At 36.6% G+C, this 27,118-nt stretch overlaps 1 protein-coding gene across 8 annotated transcripts in view; it reads right to left on the bottom strand.

Moving 5' to 3' along the window:
- Positions 1-27,118, bottom strand: part of RSRC1 (arginine and serine rich coiled-coil 1) — a 450,301-nt gene that overhangs the window by 80,690 nt on the left and 342,493 nt on the right. The window lies entirely within an intron of this gene.

Below are 27,118 nucleotides of genomic sequence, written 5' to 3' on the forward strand. Positions count from 1 at the left end.
AGTGAAAATAAGTCTCTAATAGCATTATAGTTGATGAAATATTAAGTTAAAAAAAGTATTGCCTCGTCAAAAGAAAAAGAAATCAAACTGTGCCAGCATTAAACTTTGGATGAGCCTTTATTATAATGATAACAGCCATGTAAACAGTGATTTAAAAATTAAACACACTTACTTTTCAATTTTTTGCTGCATATATTTTTCCTATGCAAAATCAACATATCCTTTTGAAGTATAAAACCTGGCTTAAAAGAGTAATTTAAAGAAAATACACAGCACATACTTGACTATTTTTCTTAAAAAATTTGACTTTTCTTCACTGTCAACACTGACACTTTCTTAAAATATAAAACTTATATAATGGTGTTGTGAAGTGCTATATCCAATTACACAGACATCTGTTTCCATTTACAAGCTTTAATACATACTTAGACTGCATTTAAAGTCATGAAATATTAAAACTTTTATGCCACTCGGTATCATTGCAAGAATCTATTAAATTAGATAATAAAAACAAACCACCAGTAACTCTAAAGACTTTTACTTCATTTACACTTTATTCTCCCTGGTAGAAGGACAAGGATAATAGAAATTCCATTTAAATTCAATTTTGGTTATATGTGTAATTGTAGATATACCCCTTGAGTCATGTAAAATGCTCAGCTTATGTTTCTTTCAAATTATCCCGCTCAGATTCACATTCTACTCCTTACAACCATCTTCAATATGTATTAGCAGAGCTCATTAGACTGAAATTTAATAATGCAAACATCAGGTGGATTTCAAGAACCTCCATTAACAACGTAAGATGGATTGCTTATATATAGCTCTTGGGCCAACTGGGCACAATTTAAATTCAATAAACTACCCTGCCTAAATCTGATTTATCTATTTGACTAGGCTGGTCTGTCCTTTCTTACTGATTTGTTGGGCAATTCATTGGAATATTGTTTTATATGGTTTTCTTTAAACTGCAAATGGCTGTTGTGCTGTGGTTAAATATTTTATGTAATTGAGCTTCACATTGTCAATCAAGATTCTCAGGTATGTGCTTGTGTGTATAAATTAAAAAACTTTTTGAATAATGGAAAAATATTAAAAACACATTTGAAAAATTTTATCAATAATCAATATAGGTATGTTCTCTACAAGGGATATCAATGAATTCACTTGAATAAAATTTATTTATTCAAACTGAGTCATTAAGATCAAACTCCTCCTCGATTACTAAGGGAATTTGGAAGTAATTCCAAATTATTTTCTTCCTTCCTCACTGCTTTATGGTATTATTGTGTATATGTGAAGAGGGAAGAATATATGGTCATTCAAGACATGACTTAGTTTATCCTGAAATTTCTAATATTCTCTAAAGGTGGCAATCCCATTTAACAGATGGCAGGTATGGAATATCATTAGCTGTACCACAAAATTTTGATACCAAAGAACACAACTGGTAAGTGGTAAGAGTTATTCTTATAACTAATGATCAGTCCTTTTGGATTTTACAGCAGAGTATTTACCAAAAGTACTTATATTTTTCACTAGTCTTGCACATAACTTCCAATGCCTTGGCTCTTCCAAACTCTGCAGGCTATTGGTGCCCTCCTGTTTTTGCTTCCTTCCCTACCCAACCTGAAGTCCAAGATAATCATTTCAATTCCACATTTATAAACAACCTCATTTCCCTGATTACTTTGTTGCTGTGCTAAGCTGCTATCAACATATCTGACCATTTTTACTTCTGCCATATAAGCTCCCTACAAACTGGTATATAAATGTTATTGCCTATAATGATTTAGAAATTATCTGGATCCTTCCACGTTGCTCCTTCTTAATCAGCATCCACAGCTGATTTCTGTTCTTGTTTCCTATAATTTACTAAGCTTTCTCCACTGGAAGTGCCAATAATCTCACACCAGCTCCCCTGACTCCCTTATATTGTCTCAGCTTCACTCCCATTCACCCCTACTTTAATGTGCATCATTCCTTATTTCTTTTTTTGCCTTGTTTCAAAAAGTAAATCCATCCACTTATGCTTTAGAACCTATTTCTTTGTTTCCTTTAGGGTTCTTTCTGCTTCTCAAGGTTCAAAATCACTCTTCTCTATCCTCAGACTATAAATACATTCAAGTTTCACAAATCCTGTACAATATTTACTCTTCTATCAACCAAGTTACTACCTTTTCTTGTTCCTATTAGATTTTTGCCCCAAAGCTTTTGTAATGGTCCCCACAAACTCTATCATAGCCAAATCTAATGGTTATTTCAGCTTTATCCTATCATGTCTCCATCTTTTTTTAAACAGCTAACCAACCACATCTTTATTAAAATGATTTCCTAATTCTAACAATTCTTTGTCAGCCTTTTCTGGCTGCTGTCTCTTTTACCCACCTTTCATTTCTTGGAGTTCTGTTGTTACGCAGTCTTGTAGGTCATCTAACATGTACTCTATGTGTTTGTCATAATTCCAGTTCTGGCCTCTTTTCAGACAATCGGAACATTTTTCCCAACTACTTCCTGAATACCTCCACAGAGATATTTCAAAATTGTGTCCACAACTGAACTCATAATCTTTCCCTCAAACTTGATCCTCTTTCCTAGCAAATAGCTGTTTTCTCTCTCAGATTAGAAACCTTTGTGCCACTATCCTCCAAATCATATCCTCATGCAGTACAGACTGACCAGGAGTTCCATCAGATTCCACTCCACGGATTATCTCCAGAATTCATCCGGTCCTTTGCATTTTCATTACCAATATTCACATTTAGGCCTCATCTCTTTTTACACTGAATAAAAAAGGAGCTCCTATTTCATCTATGCACTTTTAATACTGTCCCTTTAATGAACCCTTTATATTATGACCAGAGCAAGGAATGTGTTCCTTTTATGCATCTCCAGCAGCAAGCACAGTAATATCTAGAACATAAAATGTTCAATAATTACAAAATAAATAAATCTAGCATTCTAAATACAATTATATCACACTACCTCTGAAGGTAACCTGTTGTGCATATCTATGTAAATCCAATCTCCTTAGCATACCATCTAAGGCCGGTCAAAGTCTAATCTCAATGAACTTTCTAGCCTTATCATTCACCAATTTCTTTTTTTTCCTTGCCGGGGGCCAGCGTGAGGAATTCCGCCCATGGCAAAGGTCATGAGGAAGGAGGCTTGGCATACGCAAAGGCGTGATCAAGCCTCAGGAAACCCCCTGTTCCCGAGCATCTAACCCCAAAACCAGAGTCTGTTTTATGCTCTCACCTACACCTCTGACTTTACGGGGGGCTCTCCCCCATAACTGTTTCTCTCGGAGAAGGAGTAAACGTGCAGCTCCAAGGCAATAAAAATTCCTGGGTGTGACAAGAGTGTTTCAGCTTACAGACTCCTCTGAAGGTTATCTAGCCCACCTGTATAGGTTTGTCCAGCCACATGTGATTGCTTACAGCCTCCCAACCTGAGAGGCACGAGATGTTTTAGACTTACTAAAGGCAAATTATTTTGGGGAGTTAAAATTATTAGTATAGTTGGTTAGGAATTATATTGGTGAAGGGTCTCTTCATTTGTTGTGTCAATAATTGCTGCTAATTCCCTGCTCTGGGTGGGACAAGGATGTCTCAGGTCAAACCTCTCTGCTGACAGACTAGCTTGTGTGACAGGATTATCCTTACTGCCGCCACTAGGCACATGATTGTTTACTACCTCTCAACCATAAACAGCACAGAGAGTTTTGGAGTATTTTGAGAGTCTTAATTAGCATAGGGCTTTTTCTTCTTGTTGAGTCAATGATTGCCGCCAGGCCTCCATATCCTTAGGCACCTGGGAATATATTAATCAATGTATTTGGAATATAGCAAAGGAAATATGGTAGTTTTTGATGTTAGCAATACTAGACTTTTTGAGTTAATGGATTTTCTCTTTTGTAATAGATCACTGTACTTTGTTATATATCACTGTGTCCTTGCTGTGTAAGAATGTAACTTTATCATATCTTAAGACTAAATAGATCTTAAGGGGAGCATTGGTGAAAGGATTTTCATTTGTTGGGTTGATGTTTGCTGCTAAATCTCCATGTTCCCTACCCTTATAATGAATATAACTAGCATATAGGAAGAAATAAGTATTAACCTTTAAGCATATAGGAGAAATAAGTATTAACCTTTAAGACTAATCATGTTAACCTTGGGTTGAATAAATTCCTTTCTTGATTGTAACTCACTACACCCTCACCCTATAGGAATGTAACTTTATTTGGAGGGTGGTGCCTGGTTTAAGAAAAAACACCCTTGGAAGAAATAAGTTTTTTGGTTATCAGAAAGAAAGGATCATAAAATGTCAGCAGGTCTCACTCATGGCCAGAAGATGATGTAATATTCCTAAGACCTTTTTTTTATACATTTATGTGAAGCACCTGATTTTGATAAAGGTCAGGACTGCTGACCCCCACGTGACTCTGTATTCATCCCTATGTGTAACAAAAGGTATATAAGCAAACCCAAAAATAAAGAAATCGGATCAGTTTCCGGAAAGACTGATTCCCCCATGTCGCTTCTTTCTTGCTCCCATTTTTCTGGCTGAATTCCCATCTGGAGCATGGATGCTATTCCACGTAATCCAAGTTATTCAGCCTCTTTTTCTCCACTAATCTTCCTACTACACTATCCATTTCTAATCTCTCTATGTCTGTGATTAAATATGTATTTTTCCAAAGACGCCGACTCCGTCCCCACCTTCGAATCACCCTGGATCCACCAGGGCTGGACCCTGGCATTTCCTCTTGGCCACACCATGCTGACTTACTTCCCTAAGGACTGAACCTATGTACCCTGCTGTGGAAGTGCAAAGTCTTAACCACTGGACCCAAGGAAGTTCATCATTCACCAATTCTCTTTCACCACTTCAAGGATGCATGCACACTGCGTTTTATTTGTATTACCATGACTTGTTCTTGCTGGGGTGCTCACCTCATTGTCTCATTGAGAAAATCTTATCAGAAAGTTTTAGTTCAAATGTCACCCTCTTCTGTGAATCCTTCCCTGATTAATACTCCTTGTCTTCAAACAGATCTGACTGCTCTCTACTTTCTTCTTAGGCACTTCACTACCTTCCTTAACGGAATGAACAATACTTTATTCCTACAGGAGAGAAAATATTCTTCTCTTTGCGTGCAGGGCACAAAGTGTGAAAGAAATCTTTCTTCATGAGTCTTTACTTGGACTACATTTTTCTAATCTTTTTGGGAGAATTTACTTTCATTCAAGCCAACGAAATGTGAGTATAAGTGGAAGTGTATCATGTTTCCATACCTGGCCCATAAAAAACTCTCACACAATCCTCAGTCTCTTGCCCTATCCATTGGCTGAACAGAGGACCAGCAGAAGGACAACCACAAGATAAAAGAGATCTCGTCACCAAATTTCTGCAAGGAGCAGTACTCTCCTATCTGTTTCTCCTTTGAAGAAATGATCCCATTTACTCAACAAAACAAAGAACACGAATATACTTGTAAATGAATAAAAAGAGGTCAGGAGTATGCATGGAAAACATTTAATTTACTACTCTAAGCCTCAATGTGGCAGAGCAGGGTTTCTACCCAAATCCAACAGATGTGCTCTTTATTATATTTGCTGTTGTTTAGTTGGTAAGTCGTGTCCAACTGTTTGTGATCCCCGTGAACTGCAGCATGACAGGCTTCCCTGTCCTTCACCATCCCCGAGTTTGCTCAAGCTTATGTCCATTGGGTCGATGATGCCATCTAATCATCTCATCCTCTGTCATCCCATTCTCCTCCTGCCTTCAATCTTTCCCAGGATCAGGGTCTCTTCCAATGAGTTAGCTCTTTGCATCAGGTGGCCAAAGTACTGGAGCTTCAGCTTCAGCATCAGTCTTCCAATGAATATTTAGGGTTGATTTTCTTTAGGATTGACTGGTTTGATCTCCTTGCTGTCCCAGGGACTCCCTAGAGTCTTCGCTAGCACCACAGTTTGAAATAGTCAATTCTTCGGTGTTCAGCCTTCTTTATGGTCCAACTCTCACATCTGCTTACAAATAACTGTGAAAAGATGAGAAGCAAAAGGCAAAGGAGAAAAGGAAAGCTATACCCATTTAAATGCAGAGTTCCAAAGAATAGCAAGGAGAGATAAGAAAGCCTTCCTCAGTGATCAATGCAAAGAAATAGAGGAAAACAACAGAATGGGAAAGACTAGATATCTCTTCAAGAAAATTAGAGAGGGCCCAATCACAAAGATGGGCTCGATAAAGGACAGAAATGGTACAGACCTAACTGATCACTCACTTAGAGCCAGAAATCTTGGAATGCGAAGTCAAGGGAGCCTTAGGAAGCATCACTACCAACAAAGCTAGCGGAAGTGATGGAATTCCAGTTGAACTGTTTCAAACCCTAACAGATGAAGCTGTGAAAGTGCTGCACTCAATATGCCAGCAAATTTGGAAAACTCAGCAGTGGCCACAGAACTGGAAAAGGTCAGTTTTCATTCCAATCCCAAAGAAAGGCAATGCCAAAGAATGCTCAAACTACTACACAATTGCACTCATCTCACATGCTAGTAAAGTAATGCTCAAAATTCTCCAAGCCAGGCTTCAACAGTACACGAACCATGAACTTCCAGATGTTGAAGCTGGATTTAGAAAAGGGAGAGGAACCAGAGATCAAATTGCCAACGTCTGCTGGATCATCGAAAAAGCAAGAGAGTTCCAGAAAAACATCTACTTCTGCTTTATTGACTATGCCAAAGCCTTTGACTGTGTGGATCACAATAAACTGTGGAAAATTCTCAAAGAGATGGGAATACCAGATGGGAATATCACCTGACCTGCCTCTTGAGAAACCTGTATGCAAGTCAGGAAGCAACAGTTAGAACTGGACATGGAACAAGAGTGGTCCCAAAGAGGAAAAGGAGTACATCAAGGTTGTACACTATCACCCTGGTTATTTAATTTATATGCAGAATACATCATGAGAAACGCTGGGCTGGGTGCTGCTGCTAAGTCGCTTCAGTTGTGTTCTGACTCTGTGCGACCCCAAAGACAGCAGCCCACCAGGCTATGCCGTCCCTGGGATTCTCCAGGCAAGAGTACTGGAGTGGGCTGCCATTGCCTTTTCCGGGGCTGAATGAAGCACAAGCTAAAATCAAGATTGCCAGGAGAAATAACAATAACCTCAGATATGCAGATGACACCACCCTTATGGCAGAAAGTGAAGAAGAACTAAAGAGCCTCTTGACAAAAGTGAAAGAAGAGAGTGAAAAAGTTGACTTGAAACTCAACATTCAGAAAACTAAGATCATGGCATCTGGTCCCATCACTTCATGGCAATTAGATGGGGAACAGTGGAAAAAGTGACAGACTTTATTTTTTGGGAGTCTAAAATCACTACAGATGGTAACTGCAGCCATGAAATTAAAAGATGCTTGCTCCCTGGAAGAAAAGTTATGACTAATGTAGATAGCATATTAAAAAACAGAAACATTACCTTACCAACAAAGGTCCGTCTAACCAAAGCTATGGTTTTTCCCGTGGTCATGTATAGATGTGACAGTTGGACTCTAAAGAAAGCTGAGCACCGAAGAATTGATGCTTTTAAACTGTGGTGTTGGAGAAGACTCTTGAGAGTCCCTTGGACTGCAAGGAGATCCAACCAGTCAATCCTAAAGGAAATCAGTCCTGAAAATTCACTGGAAGGACTGATGCTGAAACTGAAACTCCAGTACTTTGGCCACCTGATGCAAAGAACTGAGTGATTTGAAAAGACCCTGATGCTGAGAAAGATTGAAGGCAGGAGGATTAGGTGATGACAGAGGATGAGATGGTTGGATGGCATCACCAATTCATTGGACATGAGTTTGAGGAGGCTCTAGGAGTTGGTGATGGACAGGGAGGCCTGGCGTGCTCCAGTTCATGGGGTCGCAAACTGTTGGACATGACTGAGTGACTGAACTGAACTGAATTCACATCTATATATGACTACTGGAAAAACTAGCTATGACACTATGGACTTTGTTAGCAAAGTGATGTCTCTGCTTCTTAAACACTGTGTAGGACTGTCATTGCTTTTCTTCTAAGGAGGAAGCATCTTTTAATTTCATGGCTGCAGTCACCGTCAATAGTGAGTTTGGAGCCCAAGAAAATAAAGTCTGTCACTCCACTTCCCCCATCTATTTGTCATGAAGTGATGGGACTGGATGCCATGATCTTCAGTTTTTGAATGTTGACTTTTAAGCCAGCTTTTCCACTCTTGTCTTTTACCTTCTTATAGTGGTTCCTTAGCTCCTCTTCACTTTCTGCCATAGGGTGGTGTTATCTGCATATCTGAGGTTGTTGATCTTTCTCCCTGCAATCTTGATTCCAGCTTGTGCTTCATCCAGCCTGGTATTTTGCATTATATACTCTACATATAAGTTAAATAAGTAGGTTGACAACATACAGCCTTGATGTACTCCTTTTCCAGTTATGAACCAGTCCACAGTTCCATGTCTGGTTCTAACTGTTGCTTCTTGACTTGCATACCCGTTTCTCAGGAGGCAGGTAAGGTAGTCTGGTGTTCTTATCTCTTTAAGAACTTTCCACAGTTTGTTCTGATCCACACAGTCAAAGGCTTTAGCATAGTCAATTAAGCAGAAGTAGATGTTTTTCTGGAATTCTCTTTTTCTAGGATCCAATGGATGTGGCAGTTTGATCTCTGTACCATAATATTCCATCTACAAAGTGAAAAAAATTATTTTCTCAAGATAGTGAAATTTTTTGATGTTGTAATATCAGTTTTGGGAGCCAGAGAGAAATGTTCTAATGAACTGCAAATAAAAACACCTAGCAAAATGTATTTTCCTGCTTATTTCAGTTTAAAATAATTTTTGGTGCTTCTTACACTACCGGTAAGTAAATGACCACGACACTAGGTATTTCCCAGGCACGGCCATGTCAAAATATCTTAAGCACCTATTGCAATACATGATGGTTTATAATCAGGATACTAGTATTATATCTGGCATTGTCCATCCCAGCCTTCACATGTATATAGACTTTTCTGAATTAGCTATTAACACACATTTGAGAAAGTTTTCAAATAATTTATTATTTCTACTAGATTTACCATGGCACATACTTACTCAGTTTAAACATTTTTCACATGCTTACAAAAAAAGTGTGAGTAAAAGAGACATGATGTAAATAAACAATTGTGTCATTTCTCCCCAAATTCTAAGTACAGTAAGGTATTTTATCCAGGTAAGTTATTACTGTACATATTTTATTGATGAAGAAATAAAAGGTCCAAGAAAGTTAAATAACTAGCCAAAGGTCAGAATGACTAAGATTCAGAGCCTGTGAATGCCAGCAAAATGCTTTTTAAAAGTCTATTTCTTACCTCTTCACTCACCTTGAAGCAAAGTAACCAAAATTAGAGAATAATGAACTGCTTCCATGCTGTTTACGGAGAAACTGTCTATGGAGAAACGTTTATCTGAATATACTTTATTCAAAATCACATGCAAAATCTGAAGAGGTCTTTTGCTTTGTAATAACCATTAATATTTGTTTGCCTTATCTGTTTCATATATTTAAGGTGGTTAAAAAATATACCTAGAGTTTCTCCTCATAGTACTATGTTAAATCTCATAAGCATTTGAGGCTGGAGCAAATTTCAGTAATTCTGAGATTCCATCCACATGTCCTTCTACCAAAATAGGAAATAGGTAGATCTTCTAAAGTGATACAGTGATTAGTTCTATCTATTAAGTATGGTTCTGATTCCAAAGTGTTATAGTACCATTTTTCAATTATTTTCTTTTGTCTTTTTTCTTGTGTCTTTTCTTGTCTTTTTTTGTCTTTTTGTGACACATTTTTCTAGTGTCTCTTGTGTTTCACAAATTTTAGTGTCACTGCAGTAAATGATGGCTCTAAGTAAGAAACACCTAAGTAAAGGCATTACTAATTTTCATGCTATGTGTCTGTGAGAGAGACAATTAGCAAAGAGTGAAAAGTGACATTTACATTTAGAATTTAATTTCCCCTGTTGATGGTTATTCAGTTTTCATTTTAATGTAGAGAAGAAAAACCAGGTGATGGTACAGTTTAGCTCGGCTAATCCAGGGTTTCTTTCCAGGTTTGACAGAAAGGGGAGAGTGATAATAAGCCTCTGTTGGAAGAGGTATAAAGGTGTAAAATGCTGAAATAGATTTTCAAATCTATCAGCTCATCTGTTAGCAAGAACTACTATTTTTATAAAGCCTTTGACTGTGTGAGTCACAATAAACTGTGGAAAATTCTGAAAGAGATGGGAATACCAGACTACCTGACCTGCCTCTTGAGAAACCTGTATGCAGGTCAGGAAGCAACAGTTAGAACTGGACATGGAACAACAGACTGGTTCCAAACAGGGAGTACATCAAGGCTGTATATTTTCACCTTGTTTATTTAACTTATATGCAAAAGGTCAGTTTTCATTCCAATCCCAAAGAAAGACAATGCCAAAGAATGCTCAAACTACCGAACAATTGCACTCATCTCACATGCTAGTAAAGTAATGCTCAAAATTCTCCAAGCCAGGCTTCAGCAATATGTGAACTGTGAACTTCCTAATGTTCAAGCTGGATTTAGAAAAGGCAGAGGAACCAGAGATCAAATTGCCAACATCCGCTGGATCATGGAAAAAGCAAGAGAGTTCCAGAAACACATCTATTTCTGCTTTATTGACTATGCCAAAGCCTTTGACTGTGTGAGTCATAATAAACTGTGGAAAATTCTGAAAGAGATGGGAATACCAGACCACCTGACCTGCCTCTTGAGAAATCTGTATGTAGGTCAGGAAGCAACAGTTAGAATTGGACATGGAACAACAGACTGGTTCCAAATAGGAAAAGGAGTACATCAAGGCTTTATATTGTCACCCTGCTTATTTAACTTCTATGCAGAGTACATCATGAGAAATGCTGGACTGGATGAAACACAAGCTGGAATCAAGATTGCCGGGAGAAATATCATTAACCTCAGATATGCAGATGACACCACCCTTATGGCAGAAAGTGAAGAGGAGCTAAAAAGCCTCTTGATGAAAGTGAAAGAGGAGAGTGAAAAAGTTGGCTTAAAGCTCAACATTCAGAAAACGAAGATCATGGCATCCGGTCCCATCACTTCATGGAAAATAGATGAGGAAACAGTGGGTGACTTTATTTTGGGGGGCTCCAAAATCACTGCAGATGGTGATTGCAGCCATGAAATTAAAAGATGCTTACTCTTTGGAATGGAAAGTTATGACCAATCTAGATAGCATATTCAAAAGCAGAGATATTACTTTGCCGACTAAGGTCCATCTAGTCAAGGCTATGGTTTTTCCAATAGTCCTGTATGGATGTGACAGTTGGACTGTGAAGGAGGCTGAGCACCGAACAATCGATGCCTTCGAACTGTGTTGTTGGAGAAGACTTGAGAGTCCCTCGGACTGCAAGGAGATGCAACCAGTCTATTCTGAAGGAGATCAGACCTGGGATTCCTTTGGAAGGAATGATGCTGAAGCTGAAATTCCAGTACTTTGGCCACCTCATGTGAAGAGTTGACTCATTGGAAAAGACTTTGATGCTGGGAGGGATTGGGGGCAGGAGGAGAAGGGGACGACAGAGGATGAGATGGCTGGACGGCATCACTGACTCAATGGACGTGAGTCTGAGTGAACTCCGGGAGTTGGTGATGGACAGGGAGGCCTGGCGTGCTGCGATTCATGGGGTCGCAAAGAGTCGGACACGACTGAGTGACTGAACTGAACTGAACTGAGAGTACATCACGAGAAACGCTGGGCTGAAGGAAGCACAAGTTGGAATCAAGATTGCTGGGAGAAATATCAGTAACCTCAGATATGCAGATGACACCACCCTTATGGCAGAAAGTGAAGAAGAACTAAAGAGCCTCTTGATGAAATTGAAAGAGGAGAGTGAAAACGTTGGCTTAAAGCTCAACATTCAGAAAACTAAGATCATGGCATCTGGTCCCATCACTTCATGGCGAATAGATAGGGAAACAGTGGAAACAGTGGTTGACTTTATTTTGGGGGGCTGCAAAATCACTGCAGATGGTGATTGTAGCTGTGAAATTAAAAGACGCTTACTCCTTGGAAGGAAAGTTATGAACAATCTAGACAGCATATTAAAAAGTAGAGACATAACTGCCAACAAAGGTCTGTCTAGTCAAGACTATGGTTTATCCAGTGATCATGTATGGATGTGAGAGTTGGACTGTGAAGAAAGCTGAGGAAAAAAATAAATAAATAAAATTAAAAAAAAAAGAAAGCTGAGGAAAACCAATACAATACTGTAATCAGCCTCCAATTAAAATAAATAAATTTATATTTAAAAAAAGAAAAAAAAGCTGGGCACCAAAGAATTGATGCTTTTGAACTGTGGTGTTGGAGAAGACTGTTGAGAGTCCTTTGGACTGTAAGGAGATCCAACCAGTACATCCTAAAGGAGATCAGTCCTGGGTATTCATTGGAAGGACTGATGTTGAAACTGAAACTCCAATACATTGGCCACCTGATGCAAAGAGCTGATTCATTTGAAGACTCTGATGCTGGGAAAGATTGAGGGCAGGAGGAGAAAGGGAAGACAGAGGAGGAGATGGTTGCATGGCATCACCGACTCAATGGACATGGTTTGGGTGAACTCTGGGAGTTGGTGATGGACAGAGAGGCCTGGCGTGCTGTGGTTCATGGGGTCAGAAAGAGTCGGACACGAATGAGTGACTGAAATGAACTGATGAGAAAAGTATCATTGTTAGTAGGAAGGAAACAACTTTTAATTATTAGCTTTTAAAAATGGTGGTGGTTGGTATTTCATGAGAAGTTTATAAATATATGAGACAAATTATATTAGTTTTGGATCAAGGGTGGCATATATACCTCAAAATAAATAATTATAAATCTAACAACTTGGTTGAAGAGGATGAAAGTTTTGAATTCAAGGAAATGATATTACTAGTAATACCACACTTGGAAAAACCTTATTCTTTGTCACCATATTTGAAAACAGCAACCCCTAGAGGTTTCTAAAGTCTAGAAATAGTAATTTAAATATGAGAAAAGAAAAACATATTTAGACCATAGTATATTTGTATTAGATAATAAATGGTTAAGGATGACTTTCAGAGAGAAAAATTATAATATAAAAATGTAATGTTAAAAGAATCCTAATAGGCTGTTATCTTCAAGACTTCTTCAGATGTTTTTGCTGGGTTTTACCTCTAGGTTTTGTACTTATCTAGACCATAGCACAGTAGAATAATCTAAAAACTCATTAGTTAATACTATCGAATTCATTTATAGCTTTACAAATGAACACAGCTGCTGCTTCTGCATATTTGAAAAGCTTATGTAATTATGGTTATAATACTAGCTTTTACAGTGCCTCTGCCTCCTTTGCAGACATAGCATAGGAAAGAGATTCATTAATATGCATTCTTATTCCTTACCAAGCTGCACTATTAGTAAACACTGCTAGGCACTTCTCTGATGTTCCAGTGGTTAAAAACCCACCTGCCAGAGCAGGGAACACAGGTTCAATCTCTGGTCCAGGAGGACCCCACAAGCATGGGACAGCTAAGCCCACGCTCCACAGCAAGAGAAGCCACCTCAACGAGAAGCCAGTGCGCTGCAACTAGAGGAGCCCCCACCTGCCACAACCAGAGAAAGCCCACACACGGAAATGAAGACCCAGAGCAGCCAGAAGTGAATAAATAGACTTAAACATTTCCAACTCAAATGGTGGCAGAGACAGACATACTGTCTTGCGTGGCTTAGAACAACCAAAAAAGTATCCATGTAAAAACGTTTAGTCATTTCCCATATTTGAAATGATTATTCTGAATCTGCCTCAGATAGCATCAGGGTCAATAGTGACTACAACTGGAAAACTATTTTACAAACATGAAATTTCAATTATTACATAGATATTGCAAAAAAAGCTCCGTCTTTCAACATGAGTAAATGCTCTAAAATATTAATTTTTGCTAGATCACCTTAGAAACAGGTTTTTTTATTAGTTCCTTCAAGTGTCCAGATTTACAAAAAAGATAAAACAGATGACAGAGAAAATTCTTCAGCAGAATACTGTACCCTAATCATTAGGCTAAGTGCTGAAGACTGAGAAATGAAGAAGTTTAAATCCAGACTGGGAAACATAAACCAAACACACACACCTGTGTACAGGTACTCTGGAAGTAATGAAGAAAGAGGATATGGTTGAGGAAGACTTCCAGGAAGAGGCGATACTTGGGCTGCCTATTGTAGGATAACTTAGTCAGGAGGACAGGACAATCATTTGGTTCATGAAATCTAAATGAACCAGCTCAAGTATATTTTATGTTTCATTTTATGGTTACAATCCAGTTCAGATGGGCCTTAGAAAAAACAGTAGTAGAAAGCCAGGAGGTATGCTGTCATAGGATCCAAGGAGGGACATTTGACCAGGTATTAGTTACCTAAAACAAATCTAATCCTACTAGTACTGCTTAATAAAGGATAGCTTGTTCTTTTTAAGTTAAATTATTAAGTCAGAAAGTCACGAATGGACATATGACTATGTTCATAAACGGTGCTGTCTACTGCCAGGAAGACCCTATCAATTGAAAATGATCATAAGTCAAGAATGAAATAACAGTACAAATCACATGTGATGCATATTCTCAGAAAATCATCAATGTCTGAAGCTACAAGGAATCTTCAAGATGGCACATAGTATGTTCCATGGCATACTAACTTCTCATGATTCTTCATTTAAATAAGGTTTCACAACATTGGACCTTAGACTAGACACAGTACTGAACCTCTCCTCCTGGAAAGCTATAGTGCTCATCAACAAAATCAAAGCTCAGAGAGATTCTGCAGGCTGAAACATCTGTTTAACTTAGTTTAGCCTGTGTTTCCCCAACTTGATTTTACTAAAGAATGATTCTTTTCCTGTAATATAAATAAACAAAGAACATATTTTGGGAAACGCTAATCTAGTCCAGTGCTTTCACCAACTTATTTTAAGTTGTCCCTAACTCCAATTTTGAGGCATAGAAGTGCTTTATCATTTAATATTTTTTTCTTTTTCAAAAAACCTCCCATTTGAATATCTGGAGACAGAACTATTACTTCCAGAGCATAATAATTATCCTGAAGTCTAGAAATGATTCTGTAACACCTCATACTTTAAGCTGTATAATATCTCAAAAGATCATTTATATTTACTTCTACAAATTGTGAAAACAGTAGTAGTAATACATGGTGGTGATGGTGAAAAATTATGGATACTAAGATGTAAAAGAAGAGTTTTTTATCTTAAATAGTTTTTGTTGTAATGTGTGAAGTCCGATAGCCTTCTGCTGTGCTTATACATCTCTTCTCCAGTTGTGTTGATGTCTGATGTTTACATAACTTCCCATTCTGCAACCTGAATAAACTGCCTAGCCATGGTAGTTAGAATGTCCTTTACTAAAATCTTAAGGACAAGTTTTAAAAAATGAAAACAGTCCAATAACAAAATGGGGATACAGAACTGCTGTGATGTCCAGTCTCTCAAAGAAAAGCAGTACTAGATCTTTTTTTTTTCTTTTTTACAGAATGCTGATAGGGAAGATAAAAATAACTTATCATTCTGTGTTTCTTCAACTTATCGCACATCCATCAACTGGATGTCAGTTTGAAGTCAGTGAGCTACCATTATAACTCCCATTCCAAGAAAGATGCTTCAGCATTTCAGAAAAACCCTGGGGTCTGGAGCAATAGAATTATTCCATTTGAGAGGAATTATATTCAAGACTTGCTAATTGATTTCTAATGCCTATTCTTTTGAGTAACTTCAGATATCCTAAAAATATATATATTTTAAAGAGTAACTAAGGGAAGCAATCCTTTCAAAAATAAAGATCAAAGCCCAGAAATGCCAATGCTTAACTGTACATGTCAGAAATCAATGATGAGATGCAATAGGTTTCCATATAAAAAAAATGGATGCCATTATTTCTTTTCCTAATTTTTACTTTACTCTTACATTACAAAGGGTGTTTTTAAAAATAGAATTATATATATTTCATTTATATCATTTGTTTTCATGGCTTCAATTCTTAAGGGAAACAAAAACTTGGGCAAGCCTACCCTGTGTCAGACACTATGCTAAGTATTTTCAGATATAGTTATTTCACAGAATTCTCAAAGAGTTTCAAAGGGGCTGAATATGTTGCTAAATGTTACAAACCTGATAAATAGGTGAGTCAAGAATTAAAACAGGTCTATATGTTTTTCTTTTCATTACACTATAATGACTTTGTAAAAATAGTATGGAAATAACTTATCTAAAACAAATCTAATCCTACTAGTGCTGCTTAATAAAGGATAGTCTTGTTCTTTTTTAGTTAAATTATTAAGTCAGAAGGGTCATGAATGCAATGAAATTGTATAAAAATATGAAAGCAAATAATTTAGGGTGAAATTGCTGTGCTATTAATAAATATTTTGAAGTTGACTGTTTTCTTTCAGGAATACGAAATGCTCGATATTTAAGTGCATGCCATGATTTTGGTTGCCTCAACTTGAGAGACTCATCATTTAAGTCTGAGGCCAAAAGCTGGATTTCAGTGCTGTAATACATACACCTCTACACTAAAAATGCTAACATCTCTGATAAAATGCACACTATTACTGCTGAGTCCACAAATTTTCCCCAAAGGAGTTTTATGCCATTTCCTGATTTATCCTGTTAAAAGCATGTTTTAAATGCACTTTTATATACCATATTCTGATAGAGGAAGTTGTATGGCTGCCCTACTAATTGAGAAGCCCCTATAATGCTAAAGAATGCCCCAAGTTCAATTCAGAATTAATAAAACAGATTTTGTTGGATAACAAACTTTGTTGGAAGCACCCTGGAGGTGTGACCTGGTTTTGGAACAGCCTCTGAGATTTCTACTCCCCAGATCTGTGAAAACTGGGCACATAATGAAACTCTTGCATTTACTCTCCAGGGTGAACTGTAAATGACCAATGCATAATCTTTACCAGCCTGTTAATTAAGAGGCATGTTCTTTTCTCTCACATGATAGGTGAATTAAACAACAGCAGCACAGTTTAAGATAGAAGAAAACCATATCCCTTAAAAATTACAGTCATGATCTATACCAATACTCAGGCAACTAAATTCAGTCCCAAACAGAAAGAAGGGACTATAAACAAACTGAAGATCACAGAAGTAATAGGTCAGAAATTTCCTGGATTAGGAGTGAATGAGAAATGTAAAAATCATACAAGAAATTTAAGTATAAGAAACTTCAAAAGCATTTCTTTCTATTATAGGCAAATTTCTACTAGCAAGTTGGTGTACTTCATTAACAGAGCATACTATACAAAAAACATAAAGGTCTTCAGCATTCTTTGTATTGTTTGATAAAACACATTATATCTACATATTTTATAGGTAGTAAAATAAAACACATAAAATGGAAGAAATTCATATATTCAGGAAAATGGAAACATAGTACCTCTTTTGAAAATCTTTTCTTATTTCAATTCTACATGGCAGTATGAAACAAGAGAAATACTTTCAATGATATTACAATATAAAAGTAAAATCAAAAAAATTTATAATGAAGGTCTTAGTTAGAGCCATTTTATCAGTCTATGATGGTGAGAATTTGTCCTCCAAAACTGGAATGCTGCATTTAAAAACAGGCACCACTAGTGACTTTCTAGTCTCAATATCAGTCATTATCAATATTTAACAACCTCTACTTTGTTGCTAGATATTTTCAATTAGGCAGCTTCCCACATGACGCTAGTGGTAAAGAATCCCTCTGCCAAAGCAGGAGATATAAGAGATGTAGGTTCGATCCCTGGGGTCAGATCCCTTGGAGGAGGGCATGGAAACCCACCCCAGCATTCTTGCCTGGAGAATCCCATGGACAAAGGAGCCTGGTGGGCTATAGTCTATGGGGCTGCAAAGAGTTGGACATGACTGAAGCAACAGAGCATGCATGTATGCATTTTCAAGTAGGCATTCAGTTCAGTCACTCAGTTGTGTCCAACTCTTTGCGACCCATGGACTGCAGCACACCAGGCTTCCCTGTCCATCATCAACTCCTGCAGCCTACTTAAACTCATGTCCATTGCGTCAGTGATGCCATCCAACCATCTCATCCTTTGTCATCCCCTTCTCCTCCCGCCTTCAGTCTTTCCCAGAATCAGGGTCTTTTCAAATGAGTCGGTTCTTCACATCAGGTGGCCAAAGTACTGGAGTTTCAGCTTCAGCATCAGTCCTTCCAATGAACACCCAGGACTGATCTCCTTTAGGATGGACTGGTTGGATCTCCTTGCAGTCCAAGGGACTCTCAAGAGTCTTCTCCAACACCACAGTTCAAAAGCATCAGTTTTTTGGCACTCAACTTTTTTTATAGTTGAACTCTCACATCCATACATGACTACTGGAAAAACCATAGCTTTGGCTAGACGGACCTTTGTTGGTAAAGTAATGTCTATATGCTTTTAATATGCTGTCTAGGTTGGTCATAGCTTTTCTTCCAAGGAGTAAGAGTCTTTTAATTTCATGGCTGCAGTCACCATCTTCAGTGATTTTGGAGCCCCCCAAAATCACTGTTTTTCCATCTATTTGCCATGAAGTGATGGGACCAGATGCCATGATCTTATTTTTCTGAATGTTGAGCTTTAAGCCAACTTTTTCACTCTCCTCTTTCCCTTTATTTATGAGGCTCTTTAGTTCTTCTTTGCTTTCTGCCATAAGGGTGGTGTCAAGTTACTGCAATTTTATTTAAGGTAGTGAGAAACTTTAGCATGTATAAGCATCACATGGAAAGTTGTTAAAACAGATTCCTGGCCTGAGGTGGACTGAGATTTTTTGCATTTAAACAAGTCTCAATATATGATTTATTTTTATTTAGAAAATTTAAAATTCATTTTATCCCAAATATAATTTTTTTTGGTGGACCTAAGAATTACTTAAAATAATGTTTTTAAAATTCCATGCTTCCCTGGTGGCTTAGAGGTTAAAGCGTCTGCCTCCAATGCGGGAGACCTGGGTTTGATCCCTGGGTTGGGAAGATCCCCTGGAGAAGGAAATGTTAACCCACTCCAGTATTCTTGCCTGGAGGATCCCATGGACGGAGAAGCCTGGTAGGCTACAGTCCACAGGGTCGCACAGAGTCAGACACGACTATGTGACTTCACTTCACTTATACTCAGGTCTATTTTAATTTCATTCTCATCAAAGAATGTAACACATATGAAAACTTTTGATACATGTTTAGGTTTACTTTCCTAACTCATATATGGTCAATATTTTAAATGTTTAATTAGCACTTGAAAAGAATATATATTTCCTAACTCTTGAAGTCTCATGTGTTTATTAGAGCAAGCAAATCTATTTGTTGTTGTTTCGTTAAGTTTATCTCCTATCAATGATGGCAAGGTTCAAAGTTTATCTTTGTAATTGTGTCAATATTTGCTTTATATATTTTGAGACCATGTTATCAGATGCACAGAAACCAGATGCACTAACTTGATGCAAATAACTTACCAAGACAGTGTATTCTGAGGAAGGGACTTAACAACTTAATGAAGTAAACATAGGAATCAAACAAAGCAAAATGATCTATAAATGGAAAGCTTCTTTACCAAAAGATTGAAGCATCCCAGTGAAGGATATGCTGAATCAGGATTCAAGAAGCCACATTCTTATGCCAATGAAACCACTGTCCTATTAAGCAAGTTTGGAGACATGCTTGAGAAATCCCATCAGCAAGATATAGATAATATTACCAATCCTTCTCTTCTGTTTAGAGCAAGATATGAAAGAACTGCCATGTGGACAAGCTATGGGAAAATTTTCTTCTTTTTCTTCTGTTATTTCTAAGATTGTACATCTTCAAAAACATTTTGAATGGACTTTTCTTCTTTAGCTCAATTACTTGAACCACAGGACTCAATATACTGCTATATAGTAGATGCTCAATAAATATATGACTCAATGAGGACTGCCAACAAACCCAATTTAGAGAAGCACAGAAACTGAGAGACGTAGAGAGTGACTTAATGATGAAAACTTAAATCTTGAATAATTTTGGTTTGTTTAGTGAAGGCACTCCTGGACCAGGTGCTTTTCCTTGTCTCAGATGCCCCGAGGGCTGGAAGCCAAGCAAGGACATTCAGACTACTTTTCTGAGGGCATCTGATGTGGAAAAGCCTGCAACGTAGGCTCAGTGGAAGCTATCATCTTCCCTAGAATGTGCTCTCAAAAAATGGTCAGAAAAACCTCATTTTCCTTAGCATGACCTACAGCACCCTTCACTAAGTGGTCCCAGTCTTTATTTTCCAGTTAGCCACCACTTCATCCCATATGCTTTTTTTCCAAACAATAAGAACTTATTCAATTTGTTAATAATATCACACACTTACATTCTGTGGGTTGTTGCTGCTTGTTTTGGGGTACCCTAGGCTTGGAGGGTTGTTTACTCACTTTCTAAATGCTACATTTTACAAGAATCCCTTGCTAACAATAGACTGAGTTAGTTGCTCTGGTAGCACCTCTATTTTGGCATTAATCACATTATACTGTAATCATGTGTTTAATGAATTTGTTTCTTATTCACCTTAGCATCCTCAAAATTCAGTTCAGTGCCAATGAATGTTTACTAAATTAAACTTTTGTCAGACTATTGTCAATTTTTCAAAAAAGTAAACAGTGGTAAGACAATGAGCTACAATAGTTGAAGTCATTTATAGCTTCAAAATAGAAAGTATTTATACTGATGTCTGATTACATATAACAATACACTACTCTAAGAATCTGGTATAATAATGTATTGCATCAGATCCCCAACCAAAAGCTTTTAGATATATTAAAAGGCTGAAAGACATTTATTAGAATATGATATCTTCAACACCATTATCTGTTAGTGAAATGGCTAAAACCAGGACACAATGAGTGGCTGAGAGGTATCCAGCAGAGGGGTATAGGAATGGATTCTAAAGCCAGACTGTGTCTGAATTCTGGCTCTACTCAGTTACTAGCTATGAGACCAAGACAAGCATCTTAGCTTCTCCGTGCCTCAGTTAATTCACCTGAAAATTAAGGTTTATCATGTATGTTTATGATGTAATTTATACATTTTTACCACTCTACAAGTTTTCAGAAAGTAAATCCTTTCTTTGTCACAAAATCTCATTTAAAGAAATATGCATTAAGTACATGCAATGTGGTTTCTTTGATATTTCTGAGAAATTGTATAGGATATAAAGTGGGCCTATTTAAACTGACAAAGAATATGTATATATATGTGTGTATATTTAATGTTCTTAGATACATTCTGTCCTCACCTACAAATTTAGCTGTATATTTGCTTTATATTCACAGTATTCTAAATACAAATTGTTCAACTCTTTTGTAACTTCCTCCATGACCCTTTAGCCTCTTAACCTAGTTAATATTAATTCCTCTTCTTAGGTCTGAAAGGACTTCATTTATTTCTGCAAGTACAGTCAGTTGGACATGTGTCTTCTATGTTAGACTGCCAACTCCTTGAAGTCAGATATCTTATTGATTTTAGTATAGGGTAGTATAAGGCATAGATTGTTAGTACCTAAATAACTGTTTATTGAACTAAACTTAAAATTAACATGTAAAATATTAGGTACTTATTACTATATTATCAACATAAAACAATGACACTGGCAGCAGGATTATTTTATGTTGTGCCAACATGGCCTTAGAATTAAAGAATATTATTAATTTAATAACACTATTAAAAATGAACACATACAAGTGAAGCACCTGAGTGCATTTGTAGTGTTAGAAAACAAACATAAAACTAAGAGTTTTTACTTCATATCCTTGAAATACAACTTTAAAAAGCAGATATTTTAACAAGGCATTATTTCACACCACACATCAGTAGGCCTAGCATTTTTATATACAACAATATAATTTTGCTGCCAGCATATATATTCCAAATATTTTTGATTTATGATGAAGTATAATTTCATTAAAGAAAACCATCGATATATTTTATCATAAATGGTTAAGTAAGCCTGAGACATTTAAAAGTCTTATACAAAATAGTCATTCTGATTTCATACTATTTTCAATACTTTGAACTTTTCTGTAGAACATACTATCATTTTGTAATGTGTGAAGTTAACAAGTAGAAGAGCATAGTTTTAAAAACTTTGCCCATTTATTGTATGTTGTTCAAGGTAATAGTTTCAGAGATGAAGTGAACAGAAATACTTGTTTTTACTAATACTATTTGTCTCAAAAACTCTGTAAAACAAAATATAATGAATAAATCAATTTTTGTGGACTTACATTTGTGGATTCTTATTCTCTGTGAATTTCTTACCAGCAAATTACAGGAGTAACAAACCAGAACTGAGTGTAGAAGCCTACCGCAAATTAAATATACTATAGTTCATACTGGAGTGCCTTGCCATTTTCTTTTCCAAAAAAAAAAACAAACCCTCAAACACAAATAGCACTTGAATGACACTAGGTGGCGCAACAAGAATAATTTTTCTTTCTGCTTCTTCTACAGTCTGCTGGAATGTTAACAAACTTAATGACAGGATAAAGTACTCAACATCAGAATTTGCAGAATTCTTATCTAAACTATATATATTTTTTACTAGAATTGTATTAGTTTATAATAATAAAATAATTTTTAGCGTAAGGAAACTTCAGTACATATTTGTTTTATTATTTTTATAATATTGTTTTATTTTTCTATTGGCTATTTGGAATACTGAAAATAGTGTCAGTCTTTTAGGGAAATAAAATGGTACTGCTTTAGTAAAACCTTGGCCAAAAGTATTACGTAGCTTAAAAGTGAAAACTGCTAACAAATTACATCTTACAGCTGTGAAAGCATAATATATAATCTTATAACATACAACATGTTAGAGGTTTTCATATTGAGATTTTTAAGCATCCTACAGTAGAGTTAAAAGGGAACAAATACAGGAATCAGGAGAATTAGATTCTAATTCTAGCTTAGCAATGATCGAATTTGTGACCTGGGCTGAATTTTCCCAGTCAGCTGACAGAGTTGGATTTGCCTAGTTTTAAGGTCCTTTCAGTTTTTAAGAAGATCATTCTAGACACTCTAAAAATGAGTGACAATATATTCTGTCAAGAGATAACTTTAACATTTTCCTAAGAATAAAGTTTAAATGTATATTTTGCTTTAATAGGGTCAAACGAAAAATCAAATTCTGAATAATTTTAACAGATATTCGAGCCAACAGTTAGGAATTTTAATATCATTAATCCATCTAGCAAAAACTATATCTAGAGATACAGTTGTTCTCCTCTTTTAGGAGAGAGTAATTTTTAGAATGTTGTTGTTTAGCTGCTCAGTCATGTTTGACTCTTTTTCGACCCTATAGACTGTAGTCTGCCAGGTTCCTCTATCCAAAGGATTTCCCAGGCAAGAATACTGGAGTGGGTTGCCATTTCCTTTTCCAAGAGATCTTCCTGAAACAGGATCGAAACAGTGTCTACTGCTTGGCAGGAGGATTCTTTACCAATGAGCCATCTGGGAAGCCCAATTTTTAGAATATTTTTTAAATATTTTGACAGATTTTAGACATTTAATTTTCGAACTGTGACTATTCAATCTAGATTTTATAATGGTAGTGCTATAACTGTGATACATTCAAAGTTTCTCAATCACTGAGCCACAAACAGGTTATATAAGTGTGCTAAAATACTGATCCTCTTAGCTCTCAAGGCAGGGTCTGAGGTGACTGGAGTTTCACAGCCAATGGCCTCTGGATAAAAGTGTTCAACCCTTTGTGTCAACCAAATATCCTTTTGCATGTCATGGCATAAAGACTGAGAAGCCCTGCACAGTAGCATCTTTGTTTATCTTCATCTTATCTACAGTAAGTTACTTAAGAGACCTTTGGAAAACATTAACATGTCTCCTTTAAACTTTCCCAGAGTTAACCTGGAGACTCCTATATAAAGTTTCCAATAATTACATAATTTCGAAATGAAATTAATTTCACAAAACAATATGAATACTGATGACTAATAATAAGAGGGTATTTTAACATGGAAAAATATGTACAGCTTCTGTACTAAATAAGCTAATTTATCTAAAACCTATTTAATTGTAAACAAACATATCATTATGTATGTCATACACTATTTCTTGGCTCATCAATTTTAATACTGAATTAAACTAGCACGGATTTTAATGTGTGGTTTTTCTTCTCTGCTTATAATATATGGGACTAAATATAACCTGTAAGAATTAGGGTATACAATTTCAAGTTATTAAATTAATTTGTGAAAAACCATTTGGACATAGCTTCTTTGGTGGCTCAGCAGTAAAGAATCTGCCTGCGATGCAGGAGCCACAGGAGCTATGTGTGCCATCCCTGGATGGGGAAGATTCCCTGAAGGAGGGCATGGCAACCAACTCCAGTACTCTTGCTTGGAGAATCCCATGGATAGAGAAGCTTGTCCTACATGTTACGGCCATAGGATCGCAGAGTCGGACACGACTGAAGCGATTTACCATGCATGCATTTGGACATATAATTAACCAGGTTGGATCTTTTTGCTGTTAGTGGAAATTATATTTTGTAAGTAACCGTGGCATATATGAGCTTCCCTAGTGGCTCAATAGTATAGAATCCACTCTCAATGCAGGAGACTTGGCTTCAATCCCTGGGTCAGGAAGATCAGCTGGAGGAGGACATGGCAACCCACTCGAGTATACTTGCCTAAAGAATCCCATGGACAGAGGAGCCTGGAGGGCCACAGTCCATGGGGTCACAAAGCGTCACATGTGACTGAGCAAGCACTATACTATAGAGCGTATATAATACAGAGAGTCTCTCATTATGTGTGTGGGTTTGTGTATTATTTCTAGGAAAATGTTTTCATCTTATTCCCAAGATTAAGGTTAAAGTCACTGTTCAGTCACGGATGTAAAAAGTATATAATGTTTGGTATTATGAAATATGTGATATGTAATATTTTAGGCTAGTATATATTTTATGGACAATAACAACAAATCTAGAAACAGTATATGAAAAAAAATTGTATCAATCTAAAACCATCATGAGAAGCCTCAGTTGTGCAAAACTATGAAAGCTAATCTCAATTCAAAATAAGTTAAATATTAAACAAACTTCTCTAGAGGAAGAGACTGCAGATAGCTTTGTCCGTGTCTTTAGAAAGATTAACATTCTAGTCATAGATCTTTCAGGGAAAAAAAAAAAAAGTACACCAAGGAGGGACAATGGCTGCTGGGAAGCAAAGGTAAAAATTGACAGACAAAATTCAGTAATAGCAATCAGAGCAAACCTCCCCAAAGACTCTCTTATGTCCTGGTTACTGCCTACTGTATTAAGACTGCCTTTCTCATCACTTAATGCTTATTTTCATCACTTTGCTTAAAATATTGATAATCAATTAGGGCTACGTCTGTTTTGCCACAGAATCTGTGTCACAGTCTATCAGACTGTCAGGGCCAATTCAATCCTCATTCAAAGTTAATTTTTTCTTCATAAATCTGCCTTTGGAGGAGTCATTAGGCGCAGAACATAGCCGGAGGTGCAATCACCTATTCTCTTTCATTAGTGGCAGGCAGAGAAGGTGAGGGAGATTATTAGAACTTTGGAATGATCACAAAGCAGCGTGCTGCCTGTCAGATCCCCCCAACATTTAATTCATCTAGCCAACTCACCAGCACTCTTTGCCAACAGTTTTAAATGGACATTATTCATGAACATCTGTGACATGCTGAATATTCTGAACTGAAAATGATGAAAAAGCAATGCCCCCTTTGACTTTAAAATTAATTCTATGGTCAAAACAATTAAGAATATAACAAACATGTTTTGTGATGTTATTTTCAGTCATCTAATATATGTTGCAGAAGCAAAACAATTTACTAAGGCTAATAACACATGAATATATAAGGGAAAATTAATACATAACATAAAAATTCTCAGTATTAAGCAGTATTTCTAAAGCCGATTTTATCTACATTAGAATTGAGCAGATTTTTTCCTCCTAAGTGGACTTATATAGAGCCAATTTAGATAAAAAATATTCCATTTGAAATTTTAATGGCCAACAGTGAAAAAAGTACCATAAATGTCTTAGAAGAGGTGTACTGGACCTCTTAGTTATATGAGGCAGAAAGTTGATAGAGAAATTTAGTGTAATAACAGAAACAAGCAAAAAAACTAAGTAAGGAAAACTTAATTCATTTCCATTTTAAAAGCTACAAATAGTTGTATTTTTTAATAAAACGAAAAACTGGATTGTTTAAAATGCTTTGTTCTTTGGAGTGTCCTGCCTTTTATAATATAGAAAAATCCTATTAGTTGCTAACCTAGAGACTAAAGAAATGCTCTGCTAGCAATAGTTTTTGTGCTGATTTATCTATAATTTGTTTAAACATTTACTTATAATACCAATCTCATGACATGAAGATTTTAATTGCTATTATCAAAGTCAAAATGTACTAGCATAAAATGATTTTTATTAAAGATCAGCCTTAAGAAGTAACAGGTACAGCAGTTCCCAAACTCTGATCCAGACGAGGTACTAAAAGGGTTCTGTAAATATATCTGGAAAACATCTGGTTGGGCAAAATTAAACTATTTCTTTACTTCAGAAGTCATCAGAATCTATAATATGCTAATGTGTATTATGTCTATGAGGGAGATACAAAATGATGAGTCTCAAACTATTTCATTATGGAGCCATTTTAATATTACTATCAACAGAAGGTCTTCCTAACTTTCTCAGGTGAACTATATCTGCTCTGTCCACAATGGATCTAAAGTTATTATTTAAATATCTTATTTATTTAAAATATGTCTATTGAGTGCACTAGAGAAGGGACTGGCAAACCATTTCAGTTTTCTTGCCTTGAGAACTCCATGAACAGTATGAAAAGGCAAAAAGATAGGACACTAAAAGATGAACTCCCCAGGTCAGTAGGTGCCCAATATACTACAGGAGATGAGTGGAGAAATACCTCCAGAAAGAATGAAGGGACAGAGCCAAAGCAAAAGCAACACCCAGTTGTGGATGGGACTGGTGATAGAAGC

This window comes from Ovis canadensis, chromosome 1 (assembly GCF_042477335.2).
Source record: "Ovis canadensis isolate MfBH-ARS-UI-01 breed Bighorn chromosome 1, ARS-UI_OviCan_v2, whole genome shotgun sequence".
NCBI lineage: Eukaryota > Metazoa > Chordata > Mammalia > Artiodactyla > Bovidae > Ovis > Ovis canadensis.